General features: G+C 34.7%; 2 long non-coding RNA genes across 2 annotated transcripts; both read left to right on the forward strand.

The window, feature by feature from the left end:
* The first annotated feature begins 1,550 nt into the window (after nucleotides 1-1,550).
* LOC116164901 lies at nucleotides 1,551-19,973 on the forward strand. The gene is made up of 4 exons (XR_004144025.1): nucleotides 1,551-2,437; nucleotides 19,400-19,475; nucleotides 19,523-19,643; nucleotides 19,697-19,973. It is a non-coding gene; the product is annotated as an uncharacterized LOC116164901 (long non-coding RNA).
* LOC116164902 lies at nucleotides 4,630-6,473 on the forward strand. Its single transcript, XR_004144026.1, has 4 exons — nucleotides 4,630-5,605; nucleotides 5,660-5,825; nucleotides 5,877-5,913; nucleotides 5,994-6,473. It is a non-coding gene; the product is annotated as an uncharacterized LOC116164902 (long non-coding RNA).
* Nucleotides 19,974-20,884: the final 911 nt, after the last annotated feature.

A 20,884-nucleotide genomic window follows, 5' to 3' on the forward strand; every position in this document is an offset into this window, starting at 1 on the left:
TTGGTGGCGCTTGAGTCCGTCCATTCGTCCAATCCTGCCGTTTTCTGCCGCCGTTTCGCCAGCATCCCACCGACAACTGGTTGCTGCCGATTCCCGCTGCTGTATTTATTTACCATAATTTGTTTATTTATTTCTCTAATGAAATTGGAATGATTCTTCTACTAACAGTTATTTTATTCCTCAAGCACACCCATTGTGCGCGAGCTTCGTCCCAGAACTTTGAGTTATCACAGTAATAAATCCGCAATGTATAAATGTTAAAAAATGTACCCTGGTAACTACGGGTTTTCACAGCAAACAGAAACTTAAATTAATTGTCTTGAACCTTTTTACCGGTAGGCTGGCGAATGAGGTCACCCCGTCTTCCGTCCGAGGTCAACGATTCTCCCATTCAGCGATCTCAAAAATGGTGTATACAAAATCACAATATTCACTTTCGCAGTTTGGGGAAGAATTTCATTTTACACACTGACGTTTCGACTTTCATCTGAGTGAACACTTGTTTCTTATCTTAAAGCACTTTATTTCTGGAATTATTATTATATTGTTATATTATTTATTTCTCTAATCCGTTAACTAAATAAATATGCTCCAAATAGTTGGCACAACCTCTCAGGTTAAACGGAAACTCATGCATATCTTCCAATACATATTTCTGCATATTTTCTTTACTTGTAACTTGTAACTTGTTAATAAATTGTGTCCGTTTTGGAAATAAACAAATTATGACTTACAATGAAAAGAGGCAATTACCACCGTCTTAGCTGTACAGCACATACATTGTAGCATAGCTTTAGAAACGACCCATACATTGGTTCCAGAGTATTTGAATATGAAACTTACAATGATACTATCTTATCTTGGAGTAGTCGTCATTATTATTATGAAGCGTTACACATTTTTTCTTAATTGTTAACAATAAATTGTAAATTTAACAAAAAAATCGTTAGCCTAAACCGACCACCTGCTACATGGTACAATGCTTGGACAGGCCAGGTGTGCCAAATGTCGAAAGATAATGTATTTTGTAATGGATTAAATGCACCATGGTAATATATCCATGTAATCATTTTAATCTGCAATACCAGAAGACTCGACCCTTAGGACTAATAAAGACAACCATTTCCCAATATGCAATTGCGCATTAACTTGTAGTGAATTCCAGTAGTGTAGGGGTTTGTTGATGTGCGGGGGGGGTTTGTTGATATGCGTAGTAGGAAAAACAATTGCAATGCAAATGTAAGCGCGGCTGTGTTTATGTATGGTTGTAGATTATGTAGGTTGTATTGTATTATTAGTTAGAGGGTGATGTTCAGAGGGGCTGTATGAAAAGGGTAATAAGAAATTAAGGTTTTGTTGTCATCTCGTGAGTAATGTACAAACAAGTTTTAATTTTAGAACGCTATTCAAGATTGTTTGCGAGATTGCAGGCAATTTTAAAGCACGGATGTTTGTATTTCTTGTAATGTAAGATTCCACTGATGATTATGAGAAGGGGGTCATCAGTGATAGCATAGCACAGATTAACACTGTCTGTGGTAATAGTTATATAAATACACCATAGGAATTGCATGACGAACAGTTGAGTTTTATCATTGAATACTGTGTTTTTATTCAATGGTTTTATTTAATCACATTTCACAGAGGGGGATACGTTTCAGTTTGTGAAAACGAATAGCGACCGATATTTTTATTGCAAAAAATTATTATTATCAGGTATGCTTTATCACAATAATATAAATAGTAATTTCAGTAAAAATACAAACTGCCTCTAAAAATGAGCACTCAGATTGTAAATCAAACTAGAAAAATAGCGGGAATTTTGATAACTAAATCAGAAATCATATTACATTTTGGTATTATTCGAAAAAACATCAAGTCAGTGTAAAAGGAATCGTTTCTGGTTTCATAATGAAAATCTAAGTAAGTTTGACAATAATTTGGCCATTTTTAAATGTTACCTAACAACGTTTAAAAGCATCAAAAACAATTACTCAAAATGTTACAAAGCTTTACACTCCTGTGACCTTGTGCACATAGCTTCCATTACAACGACAGACGGGACACGCTTATCTTAAACAACGGTATTACATACCTTCGTGTAAGGACGTAAGTATGTAAATTAGTTAGTTACAAACGTAAACAAATGTAAAGCTAATTCTTATTGTTTTCTAGACGATACTGTACGCCATTTTCAAATTGTTTTACACCATAAATATTTTGTTACCTTTGTTAGACCTCCTGAATATTGAATCCTGAATATCTTTACTACAACGAATAGTACGGGAAATCGATGATGATATGCTTGTGATATTGAATGATGAACATACAAAAATGGGTATTCTTGTGTATGGATTATATAACGTTCTTCCAACATACAACTAGTACCAGTCGACATTGACTAGGAAGATTATTAAAAGAAGAAAAAGAAGAAGAGGTGAGGGGTTTCAAGCATTAATGATGTTTGTATCATAATATGGACATTTCAGTCATTTATGTGGAACTGATAGCATCTAAGTAATATTTTAGTAAGCATTATTATTATAAACAAAAAATATCTTATAATAAAACTATCATTATTATTGACTATGCAAAGGCGTGCCACCCATCTTTGTAACTCTTCTTTGGGGGTGGCTCGTTGGACTCGGTTTATTTGGAAAAAGTGCTTGTCTTGATCCCCTATATCACCCAATTTTGTTTTTACATACGGTCATGTAACACCCTGTATAATGCATTGCGATTAAATAAAAGGCTGTAGTCTGTAAAAAAGGAAATATCAAATGAAGATGTTACTGTGATTCTTATCATAGTTTTGAATGTCCATAATGAAGTTAGTGAAAATGAAAAAAATATACAATATTTAATAGAATTTGGCTATCTGCACGGCGAGCCTGATCAATTATTAAAATCTGCAACAACATTCCAAACTTTGGAAGACCATGGCGTTGCATTTGCATTAAAAAGAATGCAAGATTTTTTCAATTTGAATGTATCCGCTACAGTTAGTAATGAAGTACTAGATGTAATGAGTTTTCCTCGATGTAGTGGAAAGATGTTTTCAGTTCATCGTGCGAAATCTTCAAATATTACATGGAATAATATTCTTGAAAGTGCCTGTTTTGTCTGTAGTGGTATTTTTAATTCAGCTTTACAGAGTATTCCCGTGATATCTTTTAGAAAGGCGTAAACGGCAAAAATGATTTACGTACAGTAATTAAATGAACAGGATTGCCTGTCTAATTTCTATTAGATAGCAACGTTAAAATATTCAGATATTACGTTATTATCCCACAGTGCTGTTGTGCTTCTGAAAGTACAACTCGTATAACATAGAAACGCAAAATTTCATATAATTCTACGTTATTTCCCAGTTTAACCACACTCGTGGGGGTTGTTATACGTTGCAGCTAAAAAAACAAGCCATTGCAGTTTCCAACTTCGCATTCGTAATACCTTAAAGCTCCTTTTTAACGTTTTGTGAGCTGAAATTGCTTATTAAGAAAACGAATAGTACTCATATTAAGAGGACGTATTCTCAAGTACCTTCATTTTACGATTATTCATTACAAAATAAAGTGTTATACGTACTTTAAAACATACATTGTGCTGTTGAATACTATTCTTCTTGCAGTAGAACAAGCATAATTTTTGGAGGTTAATATAGTAAACCCATTTTGGTTATTATATGTTAACGCAAACTTTTTTTAGAAAATATCTCAACGCATCATAAACAGATTTTCCGAGAAAATGTATTTTAGTTAATCCTTTTTCCGTCCATCAAGCTTTACCCATATTTACCTTTCCTAAGAATTTTCTTGAATTCAACAAAGACCCTGTCTTCCTTCCCAGAACCTTTTAATTTCATTGTGAATATTTCCGACTAACCCGTTTTTACCCTGCCCCCACACACACAACTGACCACTAAAAGTTGCTGAAGAAGTTCAACGCGAAATTAAACTGTTAAAAGTTATATATTTTGTTTTATTTGAATAAGAGAAAGTGGAACTAGGAATAGTGAATTGCTAGTTCGAGGGTGAATTTACATCTCGCCCGAAACAACATACAGAAATTTCTGTGACTGGAGTACCAATTACCCGTTCTAGTAGGTAACTGAGTAACCGGAGCACTAAGCCTTTCACTTTTAAAACTGCTTGCGGCAACAAATAACTCGAATTGTACAAAAATAACGCGCCAAGTCAAAAGATATATTATAGTCGAAGTAAAAATCGTCTCTGATTTTAGTAATATACCGAGTGCTCCCGCTTCCATACCCAGTGGACAAACTGATTCATGTGAGTCGTAATTTAGTTATGAATTTATGATGTTTGAAGCGTTACTTGCTTCATACTGCAAACCTTGCTTTATAAATCGTTAGAGCACTGTGATTTAAAGAGTTTAAGTAATGCGCAAATAATTTCAATGCAAGAACTACCCAGTCCTGCCAACAAATGTTTTTATAACATTTATACCCTTAAGTGAGGGGCCGATTTTAACCTTATTTGGAATTCGTAGAGCGTAATTATATGTCAAGTGCACACAATTTACTAAGAAAATCCTAGTAATAAGTTAAAATCCCACGTTTTTCTTACGCAAGCTTTGCTTTCTGCGACGTAGGTATCCAAAATCGATAATTCCGAATTTCGAGTTCGTGCATTGTTTTAGAATGTAACTCATTCGGCCTTTTTCACATTCGGGCTATCTGCTTCGCTTTCATCCTAATTTATCAGAATTCGTGATGCTCTGTCAAAAATACAAGAAAAACTGTATTGGTCATAATCCTTTTGAAAAATTCGCGTCGAATATAATCTAAGGTTGTTATTCTATGCTATCCTGCTCAATAACCATTTCAGTTGTTGCCCGAGGTTCTAGAAACGCCTTATCTAATTTTAGTCCTTGTATCTCATACCAACAGTTTACGTATTGCTGTGCTTCCGAGGCAAATTTTATTCAATTCTATTTTCTTTTATTCGTCATTTCAGAATCCATGAGCAAATGCACAGTTGGATTCGTTTATCTGTGTTTTTTCCGTTTTGATTATAGAAATAATTACAGTTCAGTAGAATGTGTCCGCGTTATGAGTGACTGTACAATGCAATTATTGCGTTGCGCTTATACTTTTTTAAATAAGAATAGAGTTGCTCTTTATCGCACATATAAGATATGCGAGGCAAGCATGTGTTATCAACAAAAAATGCAGCTTTACAATGTTCAGAAATGACTAGACAGTTAACCATATCGTATCGTTTTAAGTCGAGTAACACGTGTCTGCAATTAAAAAAAGCCCAGTCACGCGAGTAGTTACGAGCAACGGTTCTCAAAAACGGGTAACGATTTATTTTTTCCATTACGAAGAACACGGTTCGCGGTATTATTACTTGTTGGAGAACCCCCATAATATCTACTGCGGTTTGATAGAAGGTTCCAACTTGTAACCTTTTTATTTATTGCACGAAGTATGTACCGTGAGATAAAAGATGATAAATGGTTACCTGCACCGCCGACTCTTACGGATATCATCAGTGGGTTCCCTGAACTTATGTGGCACTTTGGGCGCCACTCAAACTATTTTTTCCTAAGTGAACTACGGGGTTGAGATCGTACCAGGGTTAGTAAAGTTTGAAAATTTAATAACATGTTTTGTTTAATGAAATCAATTTAGGTTTGTTTTAGAGGTATATGATTGTCGATTTGCCTCCTTTGAATAGCGCTTGAAGCTTTTCTATCTTTGACGATTCAGCTGTATTTTTGTTACTTCCAAAATTGAGTTATATTTCGAATTACACTTATCTCGTTTATGAGGATATAACTTGGAAATTTCACACGTGGTGAGTATCCTGCCATTTTGCCTACCGGTGTTACCTTGGTGCATTTTTTAGACTTTTGCAATGTGACAGTTGATCTCGTGGATTAGAGGTAAGTGCGATTGGGATTTAGGGATGGGTGTGTTATGTAGTACTTATAGAAGGTTTTTTGCTGACCTACTCCATTTACAGTTTGAAGGCATACCAACCAAATATACAGCGTACCTGTTTGCTCTTATCAGATAGAGAACGGTCATCTTGTCGAGCTGCCATTAAGCCATTCTCGACACTTGGGGATTAGATAAGAAATAGATAAGAAAGTTGGAAATGAACTAAATACATTGATGTTCCATTTTTTGAAGATTGGCTCAGATCTGGGATTATTTTGTAAACGGTTCCATTCGCCAATCGTAATGATAAAAAATTTTAAATCGACCAATAGTCAAAATTACACTGATTACTTATTTGCTACTAGTTGATTACACTAACGATTTAACTCATGTATAAAAAATCGCATATTATGCTGTAATACAATTGTCACTTTGATCAAAAAGTACGAAGGAGAGGATTAGCAGCTCCACTAATCCCTCAGATGATCCAATTACATTAAAAATGATTATCAAGAAATTAGAAGGAAACCAGAATAGAAGAAAATGAAAAAGAAATAATAGCAAAACAAATCAAAATTCAAAAAAATAAAGAAGTTAATCATAAAGACGAAATTTTAAATAATTTAATTGAAAATTTAAAACAAGTGAAGGTTTTCGTTTTCGTTTCAGACTGAAAGATAGATAATATTCTAGATGTATCGCTATTTTTGGATAATCATTGTTACTATATATGTAGTATAGTAAGTTGATCTAAATATCCTTTTGTAAATACTGCGTGAGAACCAAATTTGTATTTGAATATTAAAAATTGACGAAATACCTTCGGATTCGGATTGTTATAAACCAATCAAGCACTTTTTTATACCAATAAATCATCAGTTTCTACAGCGATAAAAAACAAAACACAATAAACGAATATAACTTTTCTTCCTTCAAACAAAAAAAATGAAATGTCAATATTAGTACAAGATAATACGTGATTTATCTCGAATGAAAAATGTTTAGCAATACGTTTTCCTGTCGTATAATTTGTCAATTTCTAATGAGGCAATTTCACTGATGTATGATATTGATCAACAGATTCAACAGATATTAACTGACTAAATAAACAGTGTACTAAATTTATATAATTCTCATCAAACCTGACTGAAAGAAGTTGATGTTTAATCAATTAAAGGAATGAATTTCAAAAGCAAAATAATCAAACTTTGAAATTAAATCTTCTCGAAAATTAAATTTTAATTAAACTCTGCGTAAAGATTAAACATTAATAAATTTTACTACGGAATCACATTTCTATTTGAAATTTGATTTGAGCTTAAAATTTCGCTGAAAGTGTAGGATGTTAAAATATTTGAACATTTAAAGCAAAGAAGCAGTCACGGAGAAGGTAACTAACTGAAAGTTAAATGTATCGCTGATGGTATTTGATTATAATACAAGTAAATTTCCAAGAAAACCACACCCCTTCAGAGGTACCGAGCATAATATGTCAACGCAACTTGAGAATTATGCACATAACAGGACACGGTGAATGTTTCCTGACCACCAACTTATAATGCATACTTTCTCAAAGTTTGATTGTTTACTGTTACTACAAGAATGGGATCTATTTATGTGCATAACCGTTTTAATCTGATCAAGTTCATCAAATGTGTATTATTAATAATGAATTCCAGTACAAGCTGCTAATTCTGACATTTAATTGAAAATGTGCTCGCTAAAACCAACACAGATTTAATTTAACGGCACGAAAAATAAGAAGTAGATGGAACGCCAATAACGTTCGCGACGTTATTTATCTACTCTACCTTCGTAGCTCTGCAAAGTTCAAGTGTTTTAATTGATATGAATTATTTAAATATTTAGTACGGCATATTCTAATTTATTAACAAAATTCTGGATTGAACATTTCGGTTACCGCCACAAACGTCAATTATTTTATATTTACATTTCGACCGGAATTTAACGTTCCTGAAGTTGGATTGACAAGTATGAGCTTAATTTTGAGCATTTTTAGATAATTAAGCTCTATTGGTTACCTCATGAATGAACTTGGAAGAAATGCATTAAGTACATTCTTTAGGCCAGTTCTGACAAACTAAAATTCCAAAGTAGACTAGCTCCTATGTTTTGAGCTCATCTCGGCACACGACATCTCAATTTCTATTATAACACCGCGAATGTTTAAAACACTCATATTATAGAGCTTTTTTGGAGATTTCCATGTACTATTTTCCAATCTGTGAACTCTTGTGGGTATTCAAAAACGTCAAAACGCCCTCCATAAAAGCAAATGATGCTTGAGATACCAACATAACTTTATGGCCGGATGCATGAATGAGTTGCTATTCTTAAAAGAAACAAGGAAGGCCCAGTTTTTCAGTTAGGTACGCTTATCAAGCAGTAGTGGATGTCTCATGAGTAATGAGGGATGATTTTTAAATTTTACTTGAAACTTGGAAAGTTGGAAGTCAACTAAATAAATTGGTGTGGCATTTTTGAAGAAGTGATCGATTAAGATCTGGGATTATTTTGTAAACGGTTCCATTCGTCAATCGTAATGATAAAAAAATTTTAAATCGACCAGTACAGTCAACATTACACTGATTACCTATTTGCTACTAGTTGATTATACTGACGATTTAACTCATGCATAAAAAATCGCATAATGCTGTAATGCAATTGCCACTTTGACAGCGGAAAAAGTTACTTGCACCTTTTACAGGGATGAAATACAGGTATGTAAAAAAGTTGGGAGGTTTCTTCTTTTCTTCTTCTTCTTCTTCTTTAATTTTTTTCTCGGCAACCATTATAAGAGTGAATGACTGGTGGCACGTCTTTGAGTTGATTTTTAGATATGCTCTTTCCGATTTTGCGAAAAAATTTTACCACGAACCCACCCCTAAACGTGGTTGATACAACGAAATTTAGTAGTTGGGGGTTTTTGAACATGAAAATCACGAATCTGAAATTAGTTTTTAAAAACTCGGACAACGCAAGTGGAGAGAATTTCACGAAATTTGTTGTGTACATACTTGATGAGTTAAGGAACAAAATTGTCGAACGGTTTTTTAAAATCACTTTTCAAAATTTCAGATTTATGCTGATTTGAAGATTGGTCCTTTCTCCTTTGGCTCAAAAAGTGTCCCCCGCCTACTAGTGAGTCGTCTAATTTTGCATTAGGTTAGTTGAAAATCTCGCAAATAACAAAAAATTAACGATTTAAGTCGATCCGCCGGTTGGCCACCGCTATGTTTGTAATGAACGACGACCTTCCGCTTCACATCCGTGTGCTGCAGTTTTGTAGAGGGCGCTTCTGACTCAGCCTTGGCCATTGCTGACTGGTTATCTTCAAACACGACGATAGGATGCTTCTCACTGATCTTCAGTACTCGCTGATCCATAGCGCTTCACACAAACAATCCGCCAAAGCACTACATTTCGTATTAGTGTAATCGTACGTTGGTTCTTTGTGGTCCAAGATGTTGTTGCACAATACGTTTGGACACATAACCGGAAACGGGGTGACGATCACTTGAATCCGTTGCCTAGTTTTTTATTTATTTATTTATTTATTTGTTTATTTATTTATTTATTTGTTTATTTATTTATTTATTTATTTATTTATTAGTATCATGATTCCCATGCATTTGATCGGTTTTTTCAAAAGTATACATAGTCAACCGAAGGAGACAAAATATCGCTTTCCACGCCGTTGGTGTCATGGTTTTGCACACCTCACTGTGGATCAGCTCTAGAGGACGGATACTCTGAGATAAGGGCATCTCGGTGAAGGGCTTCCTCGTCTGATTTTCTTTCAGACTAGGCTCGCAAATCTCACGTTCCATCAATTCACCTTTCTTCAGCGCAAAGCCTTTCACTATACCGTTGTCCACCATCTTCAAGTGTCCATTTCTTCCGATGTGGTCAAAGATCATGTACCAGAGCTCTCTATTGCTCATGGTTCTTCAGACACCAGGGCATTTGACTCTTGCCATGTTCGGGTGAACTGATTCATGAACACTCCTTCATTTTCTCTTACATTTTCCTTTGCTATATTTACACTTTTCTTTGTGTCTTTTGCAACATTTCTCGGCCAGAGCACTCCGGCGACTTGTGTCCAACTCTTCCGCAAATGTAGCATTTAAACTTCTTCTTCCTGTTCTGCTTCCCTTTTACGACGAATGCGGCCGAGTCAATATTAGGACCGAAGAATCCACTATTCGCGCATTTCACACTCTTGTTGAGCAACCGAGCACGTACAAAGTCCGCGGTATACTGATCGTTCGATAAAGTTTCGAGCACCGTCACTAGCTGGCCATCAAATATGACATATGAATTTATAATCTAGGACTGAAATAAAAAAAATTTTTCAGATCGCTTTCTTCAAACTTAGTTGCAATATTAAATGAAATTTTGAATGAACGCACCAAAGGGTAGAAGATTTTAAAATACGTTTGATATTTTCTACATATATGCCAGCATTAACTATGCATTTAAGACTTTCTTTAAATGATTCCACGCCAACAGCCTTTCATATTCTTTGTAATAGGTTTTTGCATTTGAATTTTGCCGGTACAAACTTTTTCTGCTTCTGCAACAAGCCATTGAATGGAGGAATGATCTTCAACCGATGTGATTTTATTTACAAAGCCGGTGATTTTTATAAGCAAACGTCAAGTGACATTTCCATGACAATCATCGAATTACAAGTAATCAGCCCACTTAATTAAAAATGTATCCGGGTACAACGTCAATATAATTTCATTTTATTTCCCTTATTATATTAAAGTAAATTGCAGGTATAATAAAAAATACTATGAGAAACGCGAAGTGGTTTTTAAAGCACTTGCACGTTGCGCGTGCTTTAAAGACTGGATTATACACTTGTTTCTAATATACTATTTCAACGACAATCAAAACCAATTTACTAACTCAATTAAATGTAAATTAAACTTTCGTTACCCATACAAAATTAAAATCCATACATCAAAACTTTTACGTGAAAATTGAACGTAACCCCCAATGAATCTCCTAACTCAAAAATAATTGAGTAAGTTCACAAAAAGTAAAATGATATCTCGACCACAAATTCGCATCGATATTTAAAGTAGGTACAAATAACAGTATAAAAGTGGTAAAATATTACCTTCAATGAAGTCAATGCTGTCGCAAGAAAATAACTCTCTCTTCCAACGGAACCAGGCTAAAACAACTAATAGAAAACCGAAAACCCGAGTCATATCTCTCGGTAATGAATGAATTAATACCTGATGGGTCTTGGTCCAGCTTCAAAATCGTTAACATGCACATTCTTGTTAAACAAGGCAGTGTACCCAATTAAAAGAATGACGCGTTCACAAAGAACACAATAATTTACGAACCAAATAATGACATTCAAAAGTTTTAAGTTCAAAATATATCTATATCCGTGACGTGTTGACCAAATTATGAATTACAGGGCAACTCTGATCTAAATTTGTACGAAAGTTGTCAGTATCAATTCCTTGAAGAGGAAATATTCAATTAATTAGGTACTACCACAAGAAGTATTGCGACTAATAAACTCATTTAATAGAAAAAAAGCCCGGGGAATAGACTCAATTCAAGTAAAAACTTTACAGGAAATTAAATACGAAATATCCGAACCGTTAACTTACATATTTAATAAGGTATTTGAGCAGGGCGTTTTCCCCGAGAAACTTAAAAGTGCAGTAATTATACCCCTACACAAAAAGGGCGACAAAACAAACCCCTGTAATTATCGGCCTATATCCAAGCTATCCAACATTGGTAAAATACTGGAAAAATTAATCAAATTAAGAATTGAGAGTTACCTTGGAAAACAACATTTTATCAAATAATCAATTTCGATTCCGTGAAGGAGTATCTACTGAGGATGCAATGTGTGCTGTAATGAATGACGTGCACAAAGCACTTGATGAAGGTAACTATGCGCTTGGTATTTTTCTGGATCTAGCCAAAGCTTTCGATACGGTCTGTCACTCTCAGCTGCTCAATATATTGTCGGGTTTAGGGTTTAGGGGTGTCGCATTTAGTCTCATGCAGTCTTATCTTGCGAACAGACGACAGATTGTCAAAATAGGTAACAGTTTGAGTAACACAGAGGTAGTGCAATATGGGGTTCCCCAAGGAACTGTGCTGGGACCAATTCTTTTTAATATCTATATTAATAACATACTTGACATTCACACTAGTGGTAAAGTATTTAGTTTTGCTGATTATACAGTTGTGTTGTACAACCACTCTTCTTGGACTTATCTTGAAAACTGCGTAAAACATGATTTTAATAAAATTATTGATAGTTTTCATCATAAATTATTAACAATAAATTATGACAAAACTGTGATAACCCCATTTTCCTGCAATGCTAAATCGTTACCAACATTTGACAGCACTCAAATTAATAATCATGGCAGTATGATAAACATTCGGGTTGCGACTAGCACCACGTACTTGGGAATAGCAGTAGACTCGAACTTAAAGTGGAATACCCATGTTAATCACGTGTTGAACAATTTACGGCCGTTACTATACAAATTTAAATACTTATCCAATTTTTTAGACGAACTGGAAATGAAAACCATTTATTATGGATTAGTTCAGTCGCGAATCTCGTACGGAATTGTCGTCTGGGGTAGCGCTTCCCGAACGTTACTCTACACGTTAGAAGTTTTACAAAAAAAGGTTTCTTAAAATAATCTATAAAAAGAGTCGCTTGTATTCTTCTAGTTTGTTATACGAAGAGGCGGGTGTATACGACATCAAACAACTTTTTTTCTATAAAATAGTAATGAAACAATTCCGTGAAAAACACTTAGCAAACTTTATCTACCATCCGCATTTCACTAGATTAAATAATAATAATAATAATAATAATAATAATAATAATAATAATAATAATCCCTAGATGTCCAATGTACGTGTGTGATTTTTTTTTTTTTTTAAGGACCCTACATAACTTCACCAGACACAGACACAGACACTAATCGTTACTTGATTTTAATCCGTGCGATTAGTTAACCAGGCTAGACCTGAGTTCTCACAAGAAACACCGATAATAATAATGACATTTATTTCCACGTAATACCAAAACCAAATAAGTATAAAATATATAATATATATAAATGAGTAACACATAATGTATACGGGAAATGGGACTACATTCAGTGTTTTGACAACCCTGTTCTTCCATGTAACCCCAACTCGTTATAGGAAAATAAAATATAAATTAAATTACGCTAGCACTCAGAAACAAATTAATACTTGAATACAAAGAGAGGAAAGAAAACAAAAATAAAAATACAAGTATAAGTACTAAAATCTTAAGACACACCAGTTCATTTGGGTAGCTCAAGTTTCAGATATTGTCTGATTTTATTTTTGAAGCCGAGAGGTTGAAGATTTTTAAGAGGAGACGGAATCATGTTATACAGCTTACATATATTATATGTGAACGATTTTTCAAAGTAAGCAGTGTGATGGAAAGGGATATTTAGTAGACCTCTATGGCGCAAATTTAGATTATGTAAGCTCGTTCTATATTCTAAACGATCAGCTAGGTAACTTGGTGTTTGGGTGATAATAACCTTATGGTAAAGAACTAGAGAATGCAACATTCTACGCTGAGACATATTAAGCCATCAAATCACCGGAGTAATATAGTAACATGTGCAGCCAGAAAAAGGATTGGTCAAAAATCTATTTCTTATTTATCATCTAGATTTTTTAACAATTTGCCTGAGGATATAAAAAGAAAAACTTCCTTCAATAGTTTCAAAAATAGTGTCAAAAAATTTATTTTAAATAGGAAAGAATTTTATAAGCGTTGTTATTGATATGATAATAGGGTAAAGGTTGAGCATCAGTCAGTCATTATTTTTAGATTTGGTACATGTTTATTTTTTATTTTTTTTTTGTTTCAATTCGATGTATACCATGCTTGAACCCCCACGCACAAGCTCTGCTTTTGTGGGTACTATTATTTTATTTTTCTTTTGCAATGTTATTGTAACCGTATACACTTATATTATATATATAAAATAAAATAAATTATTATTATTATTACTTATTTTAATTTCAGTGCCAATGAAATGTTCCTTATGTACGCTCACGTGTCGAGATTTCTGGTTGAGTGCGGGTTCACCTTGCTTTTGTGTAAGCCTCACAACATGACCGCCATCAGGTATACAGATGCCTTGATAAGATACCGCGGTTTCGTAATTAACATGGGTGTCTTCGGCGCGAATATTGTCCTATAACCTAACTTCATGTAGTCAGGTTTTCATGAAAATTCAAATTCGTATGCCGTCGCCTATTGGACTTCTATGTCAAAGGTGGTCTAATCATACGGTAAAGATTACACTAAATCTGAATGATGCATCTCTACATTGAGAGATTTGAACATTGCACACTCATCAACTTATTTTTGATGATCTAAGTAAGCCATAAATTACAAAGGGTTGGTTTTGTATGACTTCAATGCTTCAATCTATTTTTTATCTATTTTCTCAAACGTCATTCATTATAGGTAGCAGAAAGGATTTTTTGGTACTATTTTTATTCGCTATACAAAGGAATCTTTCATTAATTTGAGGAACATTCTACGGAATTTTAATCAGGAATATACGTATAGTTCGAAAGCTTTCACTTTTACAAAAAAAATGAAAGTCAAAGCACGCCTTTGTGTATTCTGTTTCATTATATTATCTCAATTGCTGTGCATAAAACAAGTTATTACCGTTATCTCTGACGTTTGGGTCCGTTGTTAACATAGCATCTATTAAATTCTTATTTATTCCATGCAAACTGTGTTTTAATTGTAAAAAAACCCTGTCATCATTGATATTTCCTGTCTTGTTCCATCCACACAATTCGTACTTTGAGGCAAGAAAATAGGGCTTTCGCCAATTTGCATCAGTTTAGTGTATTTTAACTTTGAAATCTCAAAGTCTAATTCCGCCTGTACATTAACTGATTGGCGGTGAATTCAACTTAATGAGGAACTAATCGAAAGACGATGAAGTTAATTTACGCCAATCATTCGCCCATATCTATCTCCGTACCGATTCCGTCTGTAATTCCAACAGCGAATGACTAAAGTTTATAGGCCTCCAGTTCCAAGAAGTAAATGCGTGCATACGAGCGGAAGGGCAAATTTACATCCTCGGGGCTCTAGTCGCAATTTCATGATTAGAGATTCCACCCGGTTTATATCGTCGTAATTTTCATTCGGTGGCGCCCAAAACTGTAAGAAATATTATGAGCGCGGGAGTATATTGACAATGTTAAGACATAGACTGAAGCGAAATTCTGGAACCTTTTCCGTAATTATTTTCCTAGTTTTCCCTTAATGAAGATTGTTATGACGTTTTCTACTTTATTATTTATGCGGAAACGTTTTACAGCTTTCCATCGTAAAATCATTGCCAGAGCTTTCTAGTGTAGATTGCGTTTCCCTTTTAGCGATAAGTATTGACATTGCCAACTATTGATTGGGACGTTGAGGCCATTTTTATTGAAGCATCCCCTTTGACAGTCCATCGATTTTATCAGTTTCAATTTTTTTACGAAACGAGTTCTCGTATTACGTACTTACGAGAATGTCTTTATTTGTGTTATGATTTTCACTTCGGGCTACAATGTTATGAACATAAAAATTGCTTGAATTATCGACATTGGAGCTCTTAAATTAGTATTAACCTACCCCTAAGACCGTAAAAATCACGAATTTTTGTTTATATACGTGCATGAAGAGAGTGGGAACATGTGAACGAGAAAAAGGAAATTGCAAATCGACAGCGTAACGGGCCTATATCTTTCAGATTTAATCCCATTGTGATTATATCGACATGGTCGTTTCTATTGACAGGTTGTAGCAGCTTACACTTTAATTAAATCAAGGGTAATCCTCCTGTTTGCAACTTTCGTAATTCGCCTAAATCCAACCTACACTTAGCCGACCACGTCGGTGTATGCCAATTAATTCTAGATACCTATCCACTTGAAGAGAGCGAAAGAACGGTTACCTACTCTTTATAAAATTTTCCTTTGAAGAGAAAATTGAAAATCTTGCGCAACCTCTTACAGCTCGGTACAAAGTAAATTACTTGTTAAAACTTCCGCATGTAACAAATATCGTCAGTCTTCCTAATACCTCCACGTTAATCGAGATATTTCAGGTAAAATGATTTCCTGTTGAAAGCTTTTGACATCTGACCACGACGTAAACTACGTTCGCGCTTTTCTGTGCAGCTTTGAAATATAATACCTTCGATAAAACCAAGAGCTAGGGGGATTTCCTTTTTTGCTTTCTTTATAGCTTTATTATGTGGAATAATCAACTTAAGCCAACTTAAGGCTTTTAAGAAAATGATTATACCAACATCAATTTGATTTTTTGAAATACGGATCTAAATCTTTTTTTTCATTTTTGGGTAGCTTTTAATCTCCCCCAAAACCCATTCGAACTCTTACTCAAAATCTACTGTATAACTTGCAAGAATAATCAAGCCGTTAGAGAAAATCTCCGCAATATTCATACTTAAGGTTCACATCTTCATTAGATATGTCTTGAGCAGACGTTCCAATCACCCTTTGGGAGTACCCTCCTGCAATATACTCCGTTCTGGAGATATTTTCACTTCGGTTTACACCTTATTTCAGAAGGAAATGGCCTACTTAGGATATTTAGTGATGCAGTATGGAATCAGCCCGGATCCTAGTCCAATAGAAGCCATCTTCGGCATATTTAAGCAGGTTCAAAGTTTTTTAGGACTATAACTTTGACCGTAGTGTTTACCCTTCGTTTGCTGAGTGCGCTTTTATGTACAGGTTGACGCCTATGATTACGGCCTAGGGGCTCAACTTTATCAAGACATTGACGGCGAAAGAAAAGTGATAGCTTACGCCAGTCGATTGGTGTCACACTCTGAAAGAAGGTGCATTGTTCCCTAAAATGAGACACTGTCATTAGTTTTTGCCTTAATGAAAACTTCCGAATTTAGAAAAAAATCTTAATACTGTGGTTCATGAACCTCCGAGTTTTGCTGCCCAGTCATTACATTTTGGTATTCCTTTGGAGTTGCGAACTGTAACGATTTATTTTCTTCATGACAAAGCATTCATTATTGTTCACGGTATGTTTACTTGTTGAAAGATCCTCATAACTTTGGAATAGATAGCTATTGCTGAAAATTAACAACGCAATTTTACCGCGCAGTGCGTGTCCATTTTCACTTCCTTTCTGTCAAAAACGGTAGCCAGTTACACATCGTTTTACTCAATCAGTTGAACGCGTTAGTTAGAACGCATGGAATTTTAATTGCCGTCATCAATATATAGTAATCTCTGCCGATTGGATTCTTAATTGGGAATTCCGCAATAATTAGGACGAATTCACCTATATACCTCCAATAGTGAAGATAGAATTGAAGATAGAAGAAGATAGGATTTCTTTTTCTTATCGTAGGTACCGCCATTGGCGCCAGTTTCATTTCCCGTAATTGAAGTGTACGTTTCTTTAAGTTCGGGTGATAATTGTGTGATACAATTTTCCATCGAAATTTGGTGCTTCATCTACAACTAGCCCTCTACATTCTATGGCATCACCGACGAAGATTACCTTTGATTTCTTTTTGGGTTTTACTTTTCTAATGGTACTGAAATTGATTGTTACTGTTATTACTACCCTCGTACCGTCTCAATTTCATAGGGGGGCAGTTAAGTTAGAAAATGAGTGGCGCTCAACTGTTGGTAAGTGTAACAAAGGACGAATATCAAATTCCCAGAACAAGCTACCACTGTGACAGATCTGAACCTTGTATTTTCTTATTTAACCCTGAGCTAGTTAGCCGTTTATGCGGCGGGTTTTAGAAAACGCAGCGCTAACTCTATATCGACCCTTGCTATTCCAATAAAATTCAAGGACTCTAGAACCCCCTAAAAGTAGAAAATCGCAAAATTGGGTCCCGATAGACATACGGACGGACAAAACTCAAACAGTACCACATTTTTTTAAATTCTCAAAACAATGCGTTGAAAAGTGAGGACTAACGTATCCCCGCAAATACATTTTATAGTCCGACGAGCGACCGTAAATTTACAAATTGCAGAATTTTTAATGGCAAAAAAGAGATTCAAAATCCCAGGGAGAATCGACAACAACAATGTAATCTAAAAGATTGTTTATTGCGAGGAGGTTTCATTTTTGGAACTAGCTGCAGATTTCTTTCAGGGTTATACGAGGGGTTATACATGCGAACTTCTTTATCACTTGGAAAGATGTTCTAGAATTCATACTACGCATGTGCCTATACAGTGTGGCGCAACTAAAAGATCAAGCCCTAATAATTGCCAAACGAGATGTTATATCGTTTTCACTAAATATACGACATGTGTGAGAAAAAAAGTGATATTGGCAACAATGTGGTAACGTTGTAATAACCGGTGTTCGATTTCACCGCTAGCAGCAAAGAAAAGGATAAGAATTATGAATGTCCATTTAGATTTGGACACTGTAATTTGCAAATTGTTACTGAGAGAAAGGGAAGTTTTGAAGGCATTTTAGGCAAATATAACGGGAAATTTGACCTTCAAGGAAACGTGAAACGAAAAGACACTAAGAATCGCATACGATTTTCAGTAAGGGAATTGTTTGTCATCCTATTCCTCGTATTCGGAAACCAGACTTTTGATCCAGCTCATATTCAATAGCACTAACCCTTGAACTCGTAAAAATGGATTAGGGAAGGTTTGACATCGTTGTCGCTTTTCGTTCTCGAGAAACAGACAGACGGACAGACTGACAAAACCATCACATAAAGGGAATTTTGTCCAGAATTCAATTTTCTTTGGAATTGCGCAAATACAAAAAGTTCCGTGAAAAAAATATGTTATTTGTTGTAGATCTCGAAAAAAATGCTCAATTTTGTTTCTGAGTTAGTGACAACCCACTGTGTGAAGGTTTGATAATCATTTTGTGTGATCACCATTGTTTAAATTATAAATATTGCTTAATAATAAAAAGCTTTGGGAAGCTCTCTTCACGTATGGTACTTGTTTATGGCACCAGATCAACTATGAAAACTGTTTGAATTTGCTGTACAAAACCATTTCATAATAATTCATGTAACTCATTATTACACATTTTAAACTAAGGTGCGCCCCTTCAACCGTTACAATATTATCAAAAAGTTTGAGATTTGATATTATTAATTTTTTAAAAAATAACCCGGGGATATCCGCATGATTATAAGCGCTTAATTAGCGATTTATAATGTTTTTCTTTGATATTGTGCTTAAAAGGTTAAATTTTTGGAACTTTGCAATTACAAAATTTGATCGGAAGGTTATCACGTTTACTATAAATATAACTTTAGGCACCTACTTGTGATTTAGTTCCCCAAACGCTATCATAAGACCAGTACTTACCTACCCAGATCTAACAGAATGAAATTGTTACAGATTTCCTTCGTAATATTCAGCATGTGTCTAATCGTGCACGGCTGGACCGCAAGGGAACAAGTTGAGATGGATCCAAGTAATTATACAAATACGCTTCATCTGTTTATCTAACCTTAATTTCAGATGATCCAGATGTTTGCGTTCACGAGACAATAGGAAGATTTAGAGTTGGGGAATCCAAATCACTACATCCCAAACAATGTATAAGGGCAACATGTGAAAGGGGAATGGTATCGAAGGCTGGGTAATTCTAGGTCTTATGTAGAGTTTAGAAACTTAAATTCACGCGTTTTACAGATGCGGAACCGTTTTAACCAAGCCACCATGTCATGTTGGGTCTACAGATTTGAGCAAACCATACCCGGATTGCTGTCCCAAAGTTATTTGTCCAAAGAATTGATATATCAATAGTCTTAGGGAGTGTAGTTTAGTTTCTTAGATATCTATATAGATATTAAAAATGAATTTGGTTTATAACTTCTGCACTACACATTTTGTACAATGGTGCAGATAATAGTTTTACAAGTAAAGACACGTCCAAAAATACAATTTGTAACAGATCTGGTTTGAAACCATTGAAACCTACATATGCTAGAACCAGGCTAGAACATATTTCAATTAAATACAGAGTGGCCCAACGAGAAATATACAAAGGACTTTTAGGGTATTAAATTTAGAAATTTCGAAAAGTCCTCGAACACGTCAATTTTGTATTCGAGGGGGACAACTTTTGGAATACAAATCACGAACCCAAGTGTTCACCCCTCTACGTAGGGAGCTTAACCCCTAAAATTTTAAACGGAATCCTTTGGCAAATGGCACATTATTTGAAAGCCAATTTAATCGTGATTACTAATATTCAATAGTTCAAATTTATTAGCAGAATATTGAAAAATTTAAATACTCGAGTATATTTGGAGATATTACCAAAAAAGTATTTATTTTCTTTCAAATTTGTATTTGGTCAACGTAGGAAAATTTACACGATACCGCTTCGTTCGAAACAGGAACAAAAATATGTCTAGACTTTAAAAGTGATAACGTATGCATTTCCGATAAAAACGTGTATTTTTGAAATAAACCACTAGAGTCCTCCCGAGTTAGTTAGACGAGGTTAGATTTTCGAAGAGGTAGCACGTATTAGATGTGTGCGAAAATTTTCTTTATTTTCTCATATTTGTGACCAATTCGCCAGCGATCACTTACACTCTGTTTGTGCATGAGTTGGTTTTCGTGAACCATAATAAAAGCAAACATGAATCAATTTAAATATAAAAAGTCTTATCTGACGTATTTACGAAGATTTGCGGAGAACAGGACCAGGAGGCGCTGCGGACGGTTGTTTCGGACAAATTTATATGGTTACTGTAAAGTATAACCAGTTTCCCTTTGAATGAAACTACAGAACCAGCTGGTTCTTGCTAAATTCCAATCCCGTACTTAAAAAGGTACAAGTAAAATTAGATGTGCGAGTTACCTGATAGA

This window comes from Photinus pyralis, unplaced genomic scaffold, assembly GCF_008802855.1.
Source record: "Photinus pyralis isolate 1611_PpyrPB1 unplaced genomic scaffold, Ppyr1.3 Ppyr1.4_LG2, whole genome shotgun sequence".
Taxonomy (NCBI): domain Eukaryota; kingdom Metazoa; phylum Arthropoda; class Insecta; order Coleoptera; family Lampyridae; genus Photinus; species Photinus pyralis.